This window comes from Marmota flaviventris, chromosome 2 (genome assembly GCF_047511675.1).
Source record: "Marmota flaviventris isolate mMarFla1 chromosome 2, mMarFla1.hap1, whole genome shotgun sequence".
In the NCBI taxonomy this organism is placed as follows: domain Eukaryota; kingdom Metazoa; phylum Chordata; class Mammalia; order Rodentia; family Sciuridae; genus Marmota; species Marmota flaviventris.
In genome coordinates this window covers 109,728,996-109,743,836 of record NC_092499.1, presented here as the reverse complement: position 1 = coordinate 109,743,836, position 14,841 = coordinate 109,728,996, and the positions used below count along the sequence as shown (strand labels likewise).

Sequence of the window (14,841 nt, the reverse complement as noted above, 5' to 3'; positions counted from 1 at the left end):
GTTTTGTGGCTCCCTAGGTCTTCTGACAAAATTCTGTCCTTCTTTAAATCCAATATGTAATGAAAACATTGGCCAAAATATCTTCTGAAAATAATCTGGCAGTTCCTTAGAAAGTTAAATGTATACCCACTAATTCTATTCCTGGGAAAATACCCAAGAGAATTGGAAAATATATGTCCACACAAAAACATGAACTCAAATGTTCAACAGCTTTACCCATATCAGCAAAAGAGTGGAAACAATGAAAATGTCCATCAGCTGATGACTGGATAAACAAAATGTGCTATATCTGTACAATGGGATATTTTTTTGTTAATAATCAAAAGTAATGAAGAACCAGTTCTTGCTACAACATGGATGACCCTGGAAAACACCATGCTAAGTGAAATAAGCCCATTACCAGAGACCACATATCATATGATTCCATTTATATGAAATGCCCAGAGTAGGCAAATTCAGAGAGACAAAAGTAGATTAGTGGTTTCCAGAGACTTGGGGATAAGGAATGGGAGGTAATGGATGTAGGGTTATTTTATTGGGTAATGAACATGTTCTAGAATTAGATAGTGGTGATCATTGCATAATTGTGAATATACTAAAAAACGCTGTGTACACTTTACAATGTTATGGTATGTAAATTTAAATTATATCTTTCAAAAAGATTGTCTCTGATTAGAACCCAAGAAAAATGAAATTGGAGGAAATCTGAAATGAGAAAAGTGTTATAAGGTGAAGACCTATGATTCGACCAGACTTTTGGGCTTAAAAGAACATGTATAAGCAGGTCTTCTGGTATTCTCAAAACTGCCTTATGAAGTAGCTACTCAGGCCAGGCATGGTGGTATGTGCCTATATCCCACTGATTGGGGAGACTGAGGCAGGAGAATTGAGAGTTTGAGGCCAACCTCAGCAATTTAGTGAGACCCTCAGAGACTCTGTCCAAAAACAAACAAACAAACAAACAAAAACAGGAGTGGGGACTGATGTAGCTCAGGGGTGAAGCACCCCAGGGTTTAATCCCAAGTGCCCCTGCCCCAAGTAGCTACTCAGGTAGTAACTAGAATCACCGCTCTTCTATTAACTAGAAACATGATCCTTAAATAGCTTAAATCTTATCAATCCAATTTCTTCATTAACAAAGAAGGATAATACAGTCTTTCTCACAGGTAGTGGTATGTATGCTACCAAGTGCTTAATATTTAATAGGCTTTGATTTCCTCTTTTCATCTTTTCCCTAATCTCTGGAGCCACTGTACAATATTGAGGTGCTCGCATTCCCTAGTCAAGTCTGGAAACTTTTCTAAGTGCATATTTCCCAAACTTTAGCATTGCATGGGAATCATTTCTTTACCCTTTTCTCAAACTCTGCAGGGTTGGTAACTAGGACAAGCCTTCTCAAAATAAAATGTACATAGAATCACTTGAGGATCTTGTTGAAATACAAATTCTGATTCATAGGTCCTAGATGGAGCATTTCTAAAAATCTCCCAAGTTACTATTTTTTCTGGTCCTTGAAAACTCCTGAATAGCATGGTTCTAAGTCACTGGAAATATTAAGCAAGAATGTTATGTAGAACCTTCCTCAAACAGCAAATTTTGACATCATTCTGTGATGGCCAAACCAGACCTGGTTGTGAAATGGGATTGTAAAAATGTTATGGTAAGAAACCAATGCTTGCGGAAGGAGTCAGTTCCCCTCTCCTCTCTCAGCCTTTCTCCAGGAAGCCTAATTAACCATGATTCCCTACCTTTTGAATTGTAAATAACTACCTTAGGAGTCTGACTACACCCTTTTGAAATGTAAAGATGCCTGTGAAAAGAGCCCTTCTTATCTGTTTCTGTAAACCAGCTTTAGGTTAGAGACCCTGCACAAGGCCTTCAGTTGTGTAGATTAGGATTTTTTTTTTTTTTTTTTTTTTTTTTTAAGGGGAATAAAGCCCCAGTGATAGGATGAGTCTAAGATAAGCCAAATCACCTATCAGTGTTTCGAGAAACTGTGGATCAGGGCTCAGAATCCGGAGTTTTGTTTTCCGCTGGCCCTGTCTGCATAAAACAAAGTTTGGAATTCTCTCAGAGTGCTGATTGCTGCTTCTCAACCAGTCTGTTTCCTGTAACAATTCTAAGGTAGACAGTGATGAAATAAATTAATACAATTTTCCAAGTATTTGTAAAATGCTTTGCAAAGAAGAGTCTGAAATACAGTCAAGGTTTTTTTTTTTTTTTTTTTTTCTTCCTGAAGTCCATTTAGGCCACAGAAATATCAGTAGCCTTCCATGAGGATCATATGAGATGACATATGAGATTGTAACTAGAACTATAAAAATTAATAGGAACATATATATTTGTACAGAGTGTCAACATTTCCCAAGCATGGCTATTGCCTCTGGTGTCTCCTTTAATCTGCTTAGATCTAGGAAATAGGGAATTTAAGGGATGACTATCTTCATTTTTGTAGATGACAAAATTGAGGCTCAGGTGTTACAAGATCCTGGGCACAGTGAAACACACTCCTGCCTGTACCTCGGTCATCCACCTGCCCTCCCTCCCCCCGCCCCCGCTTATCATGATGTCAGAGAGGATTCTATGTAACTATAGATCTCCCCACTGGCCCTGGGTACCTAAAGAAGGAAGCTTTGGGGACAAGGAGGCAAGAGAGAATTCCTGGTAAAGGGCGCCCTCAGATATGTACAATCAAAGCTGGTAATATTTCCACTCTTCCTCTTGGCCCCACCCCAAATCCAGGATTTTAAAATGTCACAGTCTTTGCCTACACTAAAACAAGCATGTTTGGATTCCAAACAGCAATCTTACTATCTTCTTGGCCTTGTTTACAGGAAAGCAGGAGGTCTGAAGTTTGCCAGCCTTCAGCACATGGCCAGCGCCCTTTCATCGGGCATGTAGCTGCCCATTTGAAAACTCTCAGGCCTTTGCAGGGACATCAGAAACAAACTCTTTTCAGAGTTGGAGTTTTTGTGTTCTAACTCAGTCAGGCAAGCATTCATGAGCCTAAAGGTGTGATTTTCAGATTCAGAGCTCTCAACTTGAGCAGGTTTACATCCAGAGATCTGTGATGGGGCTGGGATTTTTAAAAGCTTCCCAAGCATTCTAATGTACAGCCAGAATTGCAGACTGCTGGACTGAGGTCAAGGATTTGACTAGATTCCACCTTCTTTTTTTTAAATATATTTTTTTAGTTGTAGTTGGTCACAATATCTTTATTTGTTTTTATGTAGTGCTGAGGATCGAACCCAGTGCCCCACATGTGCACGGTGGGCACTCTACCAGCCCCTAGATTCCACCTTCTACCCAACCCCTACAGCCAGGTTCCTTCTACCCACTCTGTTCCATGTGTAAAGATTTATGCTCACCCTGAATTTAAAATGTCAAACGGATTCCATTCTTCCCAGATGAAGCCATGCACATGAAATAAGGGCTGGAGAAGAGACTGGCTCATCTGTTGGCTCTATCACTTGCCATCAGGGAGACAGAGAGTGGTTATGGCACAGACCTACAAGGCTTATATCCTGCTCCTGCTGCTAACTGACCCTGGACATATTGCTAAGCCTTCCTAAGCTTTGGTTTCCTGCTCTGTGAAATAGTGGTGCATACAGGCTTGAGAAGAGGGTGTGCCTGCAGAACACTAAGCATGTCTCCTTCAGGTTTTCATCCCAGGCACTGGCTTGCCTTACCCTGGTCCCTGCAGAGGAATATAAGGAGGTAATGCATGTCCAGTGCTGAGCAGAGTGCCTAGCATGCGTCAAGGTCTCGATAAATGTTAATGATTAGCAGGAGTTAGAACTAGTAATCATCTCTTAATTCTGCCAACCCCACTGTATTTTATTCTACTTGACCAAATTAAATTCCATCCATTTCTATGTAATTCAAGTCAACGATGCAATTCCATCTCTCAACTCCACTCCAACCCCACCTGGTCCTGGCAGCATTCCTAACCCATCAAAACAACTGAATTTCATTCAGTTGAATTTCTTCTGCATCTTTCTATTCAACAGATTTAACAACAAAATACAGGATGCCTGGTTAAATTTAAATTTTAGATAAAGATTCAGCAATTATTTTAGTATAAATATGTACCATGCTGTTTTCAAATTTAAATTTGAAATATTTTAAATTAAAAACTCAAATTAAAAAAAAAAGTATTTATCTGGCAACCTTACCCTAACTTCACCAGCTCAGAAAAAGTTGGCTCTGTGTAAAAATTGCTCCTGCCTTTGTGCTTACTTGACACTTTGTATTTTCAATATTTAACTTGTTAATGGTTTAATGTTTACAAATAGTTTACAGATTGTTTAATATCTGTATCAAAATTTAGGGATATATAGGATATGGTGGCCCATCCCCATTATCTTAGCTACTTGGGAGGCTGAGGCAGGAGGATGGCAAGTAGGAGGTTGGCCTGGGCAACTTATGAGTCCCTCCAAATAAAAAATAAAAAGGACTGGGATGCAGTTCAGGGGTAGAGTACCCCTGAGTTCAATTCCTAGTACCAGAGAGAGAGAAAAAAAAAGAGAGAGAAAGTAAGAGTTAGGGGTAGTTTTGATGCACACCCACCAGTTGTGTGTGCCTCTTACTCCTTGTGAAATGACCAGGTGGTGTCTCAGCTCCAGAGAAGGTTACAGTTGGTCTAAGCCAGTTACAGGGAAAATCCCTTTGCTGCTCACTCACCTGGCACTAACCACTGAAATACAAGAGCTGGACTGTTGAGGGACTTCAAATAATGGTTTTCCTTGCTCTTTATTGAGGTATTTGCCCACTCTTTTGCTGCTGGACTGGGTTGTACCTGAGTGTGGTGTGAAAATGGGACTGTTATCCTGGGTAGAGAGACTGGAGAGCAGAAGGGAGGGAACCTGCATCCTTGACAACATCAGAACCAAAAAGCCACTGCAGACCCTCTTCCTTCCACATTCTTGTTATGTTTTAATAAGACTTCTTATTGTTTAAGCTGTTTTGATGGTTTTCTATTCCTTGTAGCTGAAAGTAGTCTAGTTAATGTACCTCCTCTTACAGGTAAGATCACTCTGGCTTGCCCTGAGTTACGCAGCTGGTAATCTACAGAGAAGGGTCTCAATGTCAGTCTGAGCCCAGGCTCAAGGTCATCCTTACTGTGCCTCATGCCCCCTTGCTAATCACTATCTTCCTTTGGGCCTCAAATTCCCACTGCTAAGCTTTCTCTTTGGATTAAGCTATTGCGGTCCTTTATAAAAATGCAACTATATATGTGTCTTATTTTTGAATGTATACATTATATAAAGATGTGTTATAAATGGACAGATTTTCTTTTTATCCTGAGAGGTAGAAACTGACCCATTTCTATTACATTAAAAGGCTACCATAGGGCTAGAGTTGTGGATCAGTGGTAGAGCGCTTACTTAGCATGGGTGATGCACTGGGTTCGATTTCCAGCACCACATAAAAAATACTAAATAAAGACACATATGAACTGTATTTTTTTAAAGGACACCATATTAATCTGCTAACACAGCTTACTTTTAGAGCTAAAAGAGGCAATTTTCTCCTTTAAAAAATAAGTTTGGGCTGGGGTTGTGGCTCAGTGGTAGAGCGCTCGCCTAGTACGTGTGAGGCCCCGGGTTCAATCCTCAGCACCACATATGAATAAAATAAATGTATTATGTCTAACTACAACTAAAAAATAAATATTTTTTTAAAAATAAGTTTGTTCCTAGAAGGTCAAAACAATTTTTTATTTTTTTGTACCTGGGATTGAACTCAGGGGTGTTTAACCACTGAGCCACATCCTAGCCCTTTTTAATTTTTTGTTCTTAATTTATTTTGAGAAAAGTTCCCACTAAGTTGCATAGGGTCTTACTAGATTGCTGAGACTGGCTTTGAACTTGTGATCCTCCTGCCCAAGTTGCTGGGATTACAGGTTTGTGACCCCATGCCTGGCTTGAAATATTTTTAAAGCACACATTTTGATATTAAGTAGGAACTAAACAACAGATAGGTGTTTTTTTTTTTTTAAAGTCACAAGACATAGGGCTTAAAAGAGGTCTACATACTTTAAATTTGCTTGCAGGCCTTTCCTCCTAATTTGTCCCTACTTTATCTTTCACATTAACTATAACTCTATCAAAACACAAATATTTATATTTATACTTTAATTTATATTTATAGTTATAAGTAGATGCAATCAATATCTTTATTTTATTTATTTATATGTGGTGCTGAAGATCAAAACTGGTGCCTCATATATGCTAGGTGAGTGCTCTACCACTGAGCCACAATCCCAGCATCAAAACACAAAGATTTTATCTTCTGAGAATTAAAGCACTTACTTGAAGAATCATTTTTTTTTCCTAATAAAACCAGAGTGGCATCAGGGATTGTAAATGTGATTAATGTAACTGAACTGTACACTTAAAATAGTTAAAATGGCAAAATTTATATTTTTATATATAGTCTACCACAATTTAAAAAATTAATAGTGTAATATGCAAAATCCTTGACTTACACACTTTTACATGTATAAATTATACTGTATATGATTTACATATCAAAAAATATGTTAAAGAAATATAACCAGCTATTGCATTTCTTAATGGAGTTTCCATTAAGAAAATGTTTTGAAAATGTTTTTTTCCATTTCCATTTAAGTCTGAAAAGGTGATCTCATTGCTAAATAATCTCAGAGGCATTAGTAAAAGGGACTTATGTGTGATCACCCATTTACAAACGTTTATGATAGCTATCACAGCCTTTATAATTATTTTTGAGGGGCAATTTCTTATCTTGAGACACACACACACACACACACACACACACTTTTTTCCCCCTAATACTGGGGATTGAATCCAGGAGCTCTCAACCACTGAGACACATATACAGCCTTTTTAAATATTTTATTTAGAGACAGGGTCTCACTGAGTGGCTTAGGCCTTGCTAAGTTGCTGAGGCTGGCTTTAAACTCACAATCCTCCTGCCTCAGTCTCCAGAGCCACTGGAATTACAGCTATGTAGTGCCGCGTCCAGCTCTTATTCTGATATAATTTCAAGGTCAAAAAATTGTGGCAAGCAATTTACATATTTTAAACTTATACATAACAAGACACACAGAGAGGAGAAATTCAGAGTCTAAATATTGTGGCATCAGGATAAAGCGTATTGTGTAAAATACACAAAAGCGTGAAATAAGAAATATGACCACTTTAATACGGTGGCAGTTCAACACACAGCTGCTTCGTCAGAAAATAATAAAAGAGATGTTCTGTAGAATGCCCGGTTTCTTACAGATAAGAAATTTGTGAAGTACAGCATTTTTACATGAGAAAGCCATTCAACATAGATGTGCACATACTTTACAACTAGAATACACTTAAAATATATGGGCTTTATACTGTTTCAAAAATATTCAATGTAAACTTCCACAAATATGTGATTTTGCAGCAAAACACATTTTCCCATATCAGGTTACAGGTGCTCTCTCCCTCTGCAGTACCTGTAGTCGATTCCCAGGACATGCTCTTTTCCAGCCCCTTTCTTCCCTGTTTTTTTAAAAAATATTTATATTTTTAGTTTTAAGTAGACACAATATCTTTATTTTGCATTTATGTGGGGCTGAGGATTGAACTCAGTGCCTCAAGCATGCTAGGCGAGCGCTCTACCCCTGAGCCACAACCCCAGCCCCACTTCTTCCCTGTTTTTGCTCTTTTGGGCTTAGAGAAGTGAAAACAAAATTGTTTTCTCCATGGTGGGTGGCAAGTCCTCTTGTTTGCTGTATTTTTTTTATCTCTCAGGTGGCAAAGAGCAAGGTCACCCTTGAAATACCAAATTGTCAGCAGATTCTGTGTGGATTGGGGGATGCCCATCATGCCCATTATGCCCATCACATCCACCTCTGACTTATGGGGTTGGACCAAGCTCATGCAGCATCCCTTGACACTGATTGGCCCACGTGGGATCAGACCCCATCTTCTAGCCCTATCCCCTCTCCCAACCTCCTACTCGCAGCACCACCTGGGATCATGTGCTCTCTCTTCAGGCACCACTGGGAATCATACAGTCTTGCTTCCTTCCAGGTCCCAATGATACCTTTCAAGAACTAAGACCAGAGAGGTTGGACTTGATCTCTTCCTTCTATCTCACTCAAATGCCCAATCCTCTATTCCACCTATCCCCATCTCTGGCCAGCAAGTGCTGTGGCTCTATGAAATGTTGTCTTGGGGCAATTATCTTGGTACACTAAAATCTGTAGTACACCACTGGATGAAATGACAAAGAATAGTCTCATTGTATATGAACTCTATTCCCCACAAAGTTAATCATCAAATCTATCCCGATGCATCTTGTAGAGATTGAGTGTGAAGTGGCGGAATTCAGGTGGCAGAAATGCATTGCTGCTTCCGAGGAGATGATGCTGTCTGTGCCTTTCAGAAAGTCTTTACGAGTGTAGATGGCCCAGTAGCTGGAGGGCTCTAAAAATGATCTAAGTTTCCAGCTGTGGATTCTCCTAGGCAATTCTGGAAAAGAGGAAATCTTCCATTATCATATGGTGCCATTAAAATACAAGGAGACAGGTGCTACACTGGGGACATTCATGAACAGGAAGAGGGCAAGTCCACCTCTGATTGGCAGGGGTGGGATGTGCCTTGAAGAAGGAAGGCATCTGTGAGAGGGGAGGGAGCTTCCAGTGAGAGCAGAATGTTTGCAAAGATCCTGCATGAAAGGACAGGGCTGCTCAGGGAAGAGACAAGCCTGTAGAATGCCTGGGGCAGGGAGGGGGATTCTGGAAAGTGGGTTGCAGCCACTTGTGAGGGCTCTGAGTGCCCAGGTAAGAAGCAAGCAGCAACTTCTATTGACTTAATGAGGCACTTTAAGTAGGAGAGTAACATAAAAGGATGTGATTTATTTTAGCTTTTTTTTTTCCATAAGAGGAAATTCAATGCACTATGTATTTTTCAAGTTTCTACTTCTAACATTTGTTTTTTAAATTATAGGGTATACAACACCGTTCCAGAATAAAAATTCCCATGGGATTTTTATATAACCAATAATTAAAAGTAGATACATTCTATGTGTAGCTATTTTAATATAGCAATATAGTATAAATATATTTTCATTTCTATTAAATTATAAGCCCTGCTAAATAATTGTGAAGTATGAGTAAACTGGCTAACTTTATAGAAGAATATTGTCTAGGTCAACATGTTACTATTTTTATTTGCTTTAAATTGTTTTATTTTTATAAATTTTTATTTTTACATTATTTTAAATGTATTTTTAAATTGTTTTATTTGCTGTAAGTTATTTTATTTGTTTTCAATTGAGAAAATAACCTGTCTTTGAACAGTTTCACCTGGTACCTAGTGACATGCACCTGTGCTTACTGGGCATAGACTATTTTTCCCACTTCTGCAGTAACATGGACAAATACTTCAGTAGCTTTTGTGATTTTAGAAACAACATCCAGTTTTCAGAATAAAAGTATTTTCTTTGGTTTTCACAGCTCACCTCCAGGTTATTATTTGGTTATATCTAAAACTACTTGTACTTCTTCCCCTTTTCCCTTTTTATTTAGACAATTTCAAAATATGGATAAAAGTTGCAAAGATAACACAACAAACATTCCAGTGAGATTCACCAGGTGTTAATATTACATTCCCTCTTGTGTGTATATATATATGCACATATACATATATTCACAAACACGTTTATAAATTTTTTCTGATCAACCTTTTGAGAGTAAGTTCATATATCATAACTCTTCATCCCTAAATACTTTGGCATGTAAATTTATGAACAAGGATATTCTTTTACACAACCACAATATAATGATAAACTCAGCAACTTTCATATTAATACATATTTTAACATAAAATTATTCTAATAATATTTTTTAATCAAGTTTTTGATTTGCAATCCAGTCTTTAATTCAAGAGGACACATTTCATTTACTTTTCACATCTTTTTCTGTGTGCTGGGGATTTAACTCGGGGCACTTCCAAGCATGTACTGTACCACTGAGCGACACCCACAACCCCTGTTTTTCATGTCTCTTTAATTCCATTAGTCTGGAAATATTCCTTAGCCTTTCTTTGCTTTTCATGATATTGACAATTTTAAAGTTTATCATCCATTTGTTTTGTAGTACGTCACTTCCCCATTCCTACTTCCCAGTTTTTCAATGTGCTCTCTTCTTTGGAATTAGGAGTTAAAAGTCTTTGAGCTCAAACTGGTTCCTCTACCAGTATGGCCATGAGGAAGGAAATAGTTCTAGCCTCAGTTTTCTCATCTTTAAAATGAAGCAATGATTCTTAATATCATAAAATAATGTTTATGAAAGTGTTATGTGAACACTAATACCTCTATAAAAACTAGGGGCCATTATTACCATAAACTAAGCCCTCTGATGCATTAATAGCTTAATGAGTTAATGCTCCCAAATTACCAAGGCAGCCTGACAAACTGGGAACTACTGCTAAGTCAGAGAGACCTAGACTCCCACTAATTACTTGTGTGACTTTGAGTAAAGTCGTTTACTCTCCCTGGTTCTTAGTTTCTTCGTGTGTAAGATGGGGCTCACTCTATCCACCCTGGAACTGTGTTATTTGTGACTGCTGAGCACAGGGCTTGCTGGATTGACCAGGGCTGAAATGGGAGAAAGAAGGGATGTTGAGGACTGACTGGGGTGAGAGGACCCAGGTGCAGTGATTCTCAACCTAGGCTACTCATTAGAATGAGGTAGGAACTTAAAAAAAAAAAAAATCTCAACGCACAGCCTGCATCCCAGGCCAAGTTTATCAGAATCCCCTGGGGGAGGGGGGCGGGTAAGACCCAGTATTAGTATATTTTAAAGCCCCCAGGGAGCTAACAAACCTAATCACTGCTATCCCTTTTCTCTCTTTGGGATCATTACCCCAAAAAAGTAACTAAAGGTGGCAATTCTGGGCCTAGGGCAAGAGGGTGAGAAGATACTTCAGGGTAGACTTCCAGATCCTTCAAATTTAAGCAGCTGTCCTTTGGGGCTGCCTGTTTCCTGAGTGTATTTAGGTCCAAGTTGTTAAGTGACATCATTTGAAAGCTAAAATGGTCAAATTATAGCATCATGTTGATACCCCCTCCACTTACCATCCCCCTTACCAAGTACAAAGGATCTTATTTTTTAAAACTCTCCTTAATGATAGTTATATGCTGAAATGTTGTTGAAGCTGCCTGCTCAAAACATCAACAATATGCTTAAATGTATAATAAGCACATTATGCATTTAACCTGGGGTTAGACAGAGACTTGTCATCCTGTGGATGTGCTGCACTGTCAGCGAGAGGCTTCCTGGTGACCACGTGGGCAACCTTCAGCATTCCTTCCACGTTGGGCTATTTCCTAGCCCACATTTGAATAATTTGGGGTTGGAAATTACAATGAATTGTGTCTAGATTATGTTCTTGCTAGCTCATTTTTGAGAGAGCAATAATTTAATGCCTCTGCCTCCAAAGATGGAATTTGCTTTGCTTTGTCAAAGGAATGGTAGGAGCTGCAGGAATCTTGCCTCCTAGGATGGCTCTCTTCTTCCTTAAGCAGTTGCCTTTGCTTTCTGGAGAGCTGCTTTTTTTCCAAGTGAATACCTACTTCCACCTGCAATGAGGCATGGTAGGAGATCATGGAATAAATAGCATAGGTGATTCTCAAATAGTCTAGGTGGCAGAACAATGGGAGGCATGGTGCTCTTTCGCTACTGTGGCTGCCTACTCTGTCCTAGGCGCTTTATGTGCATTGTTTCATCTAATCTGTCCTACACTCTGCAAGGTGGGTATTGTCCCCACTTATTTCCAATAGTTAAACCAAGACTCAGATGATGCAAGTTGTTCAAAGTGACACAGAAACTGGTAAGTATCAAGACCAAGAATGGAACTCAGGGCTGACTGAGTCCACTTTGAATACTCAGGGGCACTGTCATAGGAGGCCCTTGAGCAGTTAGTTGCCTTTGCCAGCTGCTAGAAGTTTTAATAAAGCCAGTTTTAACAAATTTATCTTAAAATCTAGTATTACCTATAGCACTCAGCTCTATGATATCTTACAATCACAGCATTCAGAAGCTGGAAATGACTACTTTGATGCTGTATTTAACTGAGTTGAGACTCTTCAGATACTCACTGAGGATACATTGAGTGGTCAGAGTACAGTATTTTTTAAAGAAGGTTGTTGCAGGCTTCCTTTCTTTTTGCCTGTCACAAATCTACATCCCTCTCTGACACTTTGATTCTTTTTTTTCTAACCTAATTCTAAAACCTTCCTTCAAGACATGAACAGGGTTGTCAGGACCAGTGGCATCTGTGGATGGGCATGGAGGACACAGGCGGTCACTCACTCTCAACCCTAGCTGGGGACCAGTTGCAGCCTGGTGAAATGCTAACTGCAGAGCATCTTTACCTCAGATATAAGAACATTCTGAGGCCAGGACTCCATGTGTAGGTAGAGGTATGGGATATTTGGAAAAGTCCCTCAAATGGAGGTCAGCCTGAGGCATCCCCAGCAGCAGGGAAATTCAAGAAGACATGTGTTCTGGTCCCACTCACCCTGAGAACCAGCTGTGAGCTGCTACAGAGCTCCAACCCCAGCACAACCCTGATATACAGCTGGTGCTCAGTGAATTACCGTCATTGAAACTACCTCAGAGCCACATAAGGAATCCAGGTATGGGTTTTCAAGCATGTCTCCTTGTTTCAGACAAAGAACAGTATCAAACACCTAATCAGCAGATTCAGTTCTCAATGACATTGAGCTGCTTTTCAAAAATCCAGCCTTTCCTTAAAGGAAGATTTCTTACCGTTGAAATGATCCAAAAAGGGCAATGTCCAGATATCAAAGGCATTTCTGCAAGAAGAGTTCCCCAAAGGCTTGGCAAGGTGATTCTCAGCCCTCTGCCTGTTAGAATCACCTGGTGAGATCTGAAAACGCCCCATGCTCTGGCCCCATCTGCCTGATTCACTCTATGTCTCTGGTGAGCAGGACCACACATCAGTATTTTAAAACTTCCCAGATGATTCCAATGTGCCAAGGTTTGCCATCCACTGTTGGAATAAGTAGAGTCTCCCAGGGTGACTACTTTGGAAAGGACAGCGATAGTTTGGAGAGCTAAGTTCCCATGTAATTGATGAAAACTATCCATTTAACCACCTATTGTCATTCTCGTTTACCCCCACAGTGGGGCACAGCTGGGTTCATTTCATGGAGCTGATTTGATTCCTGTGCAGCCAGACCCTGCACCAGTTTTGGATGGTAATTCCTAGATGTCTCCAGCTTGTTCCCACTTTAAGGCGGAAAGGAGGAAAAGAAAGAGCAACAAGACACAGTCTTCCTGTCATTCTATTGGTTGGCCCGAAGCGCAATTCTCTTTGCCTCTTTGTCTTTGCTACTGGAGAAATCCAGGTGTCTGCCTGTGATATTGAGTAAGTTAATGTCTCTGGGCTTCAGCTGCCTCATCTGTAAAATGGGAATAATATTGACCCCATGGCAATGAAGAAAGGAACCAATGAAATGATGTCAATGAAATGCCTGGCCCAGAGCCTGCCCATGGCTGATTCACTGATTTGCCAGGTCCTCCTACCATATAAATGACCCAAAGAGTTTATTTTCAAAAGGAATATATAGGAGTCAATTCTATTTTAACTTGCATAGGAAAGGTGAAAGTTTTCCACTTCTTCACTGTTAACTGCTCAGATGTGAATATTGAGATCACACTTAGCCGCTTGGTATGATAGTTAATGTTCTTCCTGTGGTATTGTTCCAACATTACCCTCACAGAAGGGTCACATTTCAATACCATGACAGAAAGAAGAAGGTGTGAAGGTCCTTTCAGTTTGAAGTCAGCTTTCTATGTTCATGGGTTTTGTGTCCTTGGACTCAACCAACTGGGGACTAAAAATATTTGGAAAAAGAAATTGTCTGTATTAATCATATACAGCTTGTATTTTCCCTTGTCATTATTCCCTGAACAATATAGTATAACTATTTACATAGCATTTACATTGTATTAGACATTATAAGTAATCCAGAGATGATTTAATGTATATGGGAGGATTGTGTAAGTTATAAGCACACACTACACCATCTTATATGAGACTTGAGCAATTGTAGATTTGGGGGAGGTCCTAGAAACAATTCCCTGTGGATATGGAGGGATGACTATACCATCTTTCATGATCAAAAGAAGCACTTCACATCTATGTACTTTCAGGTTCTAACTGCTTTCAACTTGGTCACAACAGTGCTGAGAGGAAGACCCCCCTCCACCACTTTAGTCCTAGTCAGATTCCTTAAATAAATAGATGCTTTCAAAGTATTTCCTGTATTCACTGCAGTAAACTTGGGGAAAGGGCAGGGGCCTTATTCCCATTTTAGAGATAAAGAAAGTGTGCTCTGAAATTCCTCAACTACTGGTTCTGATACATTGACTGTGTTTCTGAGACAGCACAACTGATTCCATTGAACACAGAGGATCCACTCTTCCTGGAAGGGCTCCTGGGAGCCATGGGCACTGCATTAGACCTGTCCTGAAAGTGTGCAGTTTAGTGGAACTTTTGACCAGGGAGTCAGTGTTTGCTCCAATTTGTCCTTCTGCTTAGGAATATTGCTCTTTCCAATCTGATCTCAGTGGTGAGGTTTGTTTGTTTGTTTGTTTGTTTTTGGTACCAGGGATTGATCTCAGGGGCACTTGACCACTGAACCACATCCCCAGCCCTATTTTGTATTTTATTTAGAGACAGGGTCTCACTGAATTGCTTAGTGCCTTGCTTTTGCTGAGACTGGCTTTGAACTCATGTTCCTCCTGTCTCAGCCTCCTGAGCCGCTGGGATTACAGGCGTGCGC

At 39.7% G+C, this 14,841-nt stretch overlaps 1 long non-coding RNA gene across 2 annotated transcripts in view; it reads left to right on the top strand.

Annotated features, from left to right (window-relative positions):
• LOC114085088 (uncharacterized) overlaps positions 1–14,841 on the top strand; it is a 95,387-nt gene that overhangs the window by 52,477 nt on the left and 28,069 nt on the right. The gene's annotated exons all lie outside the window — the stretch shown is intronic.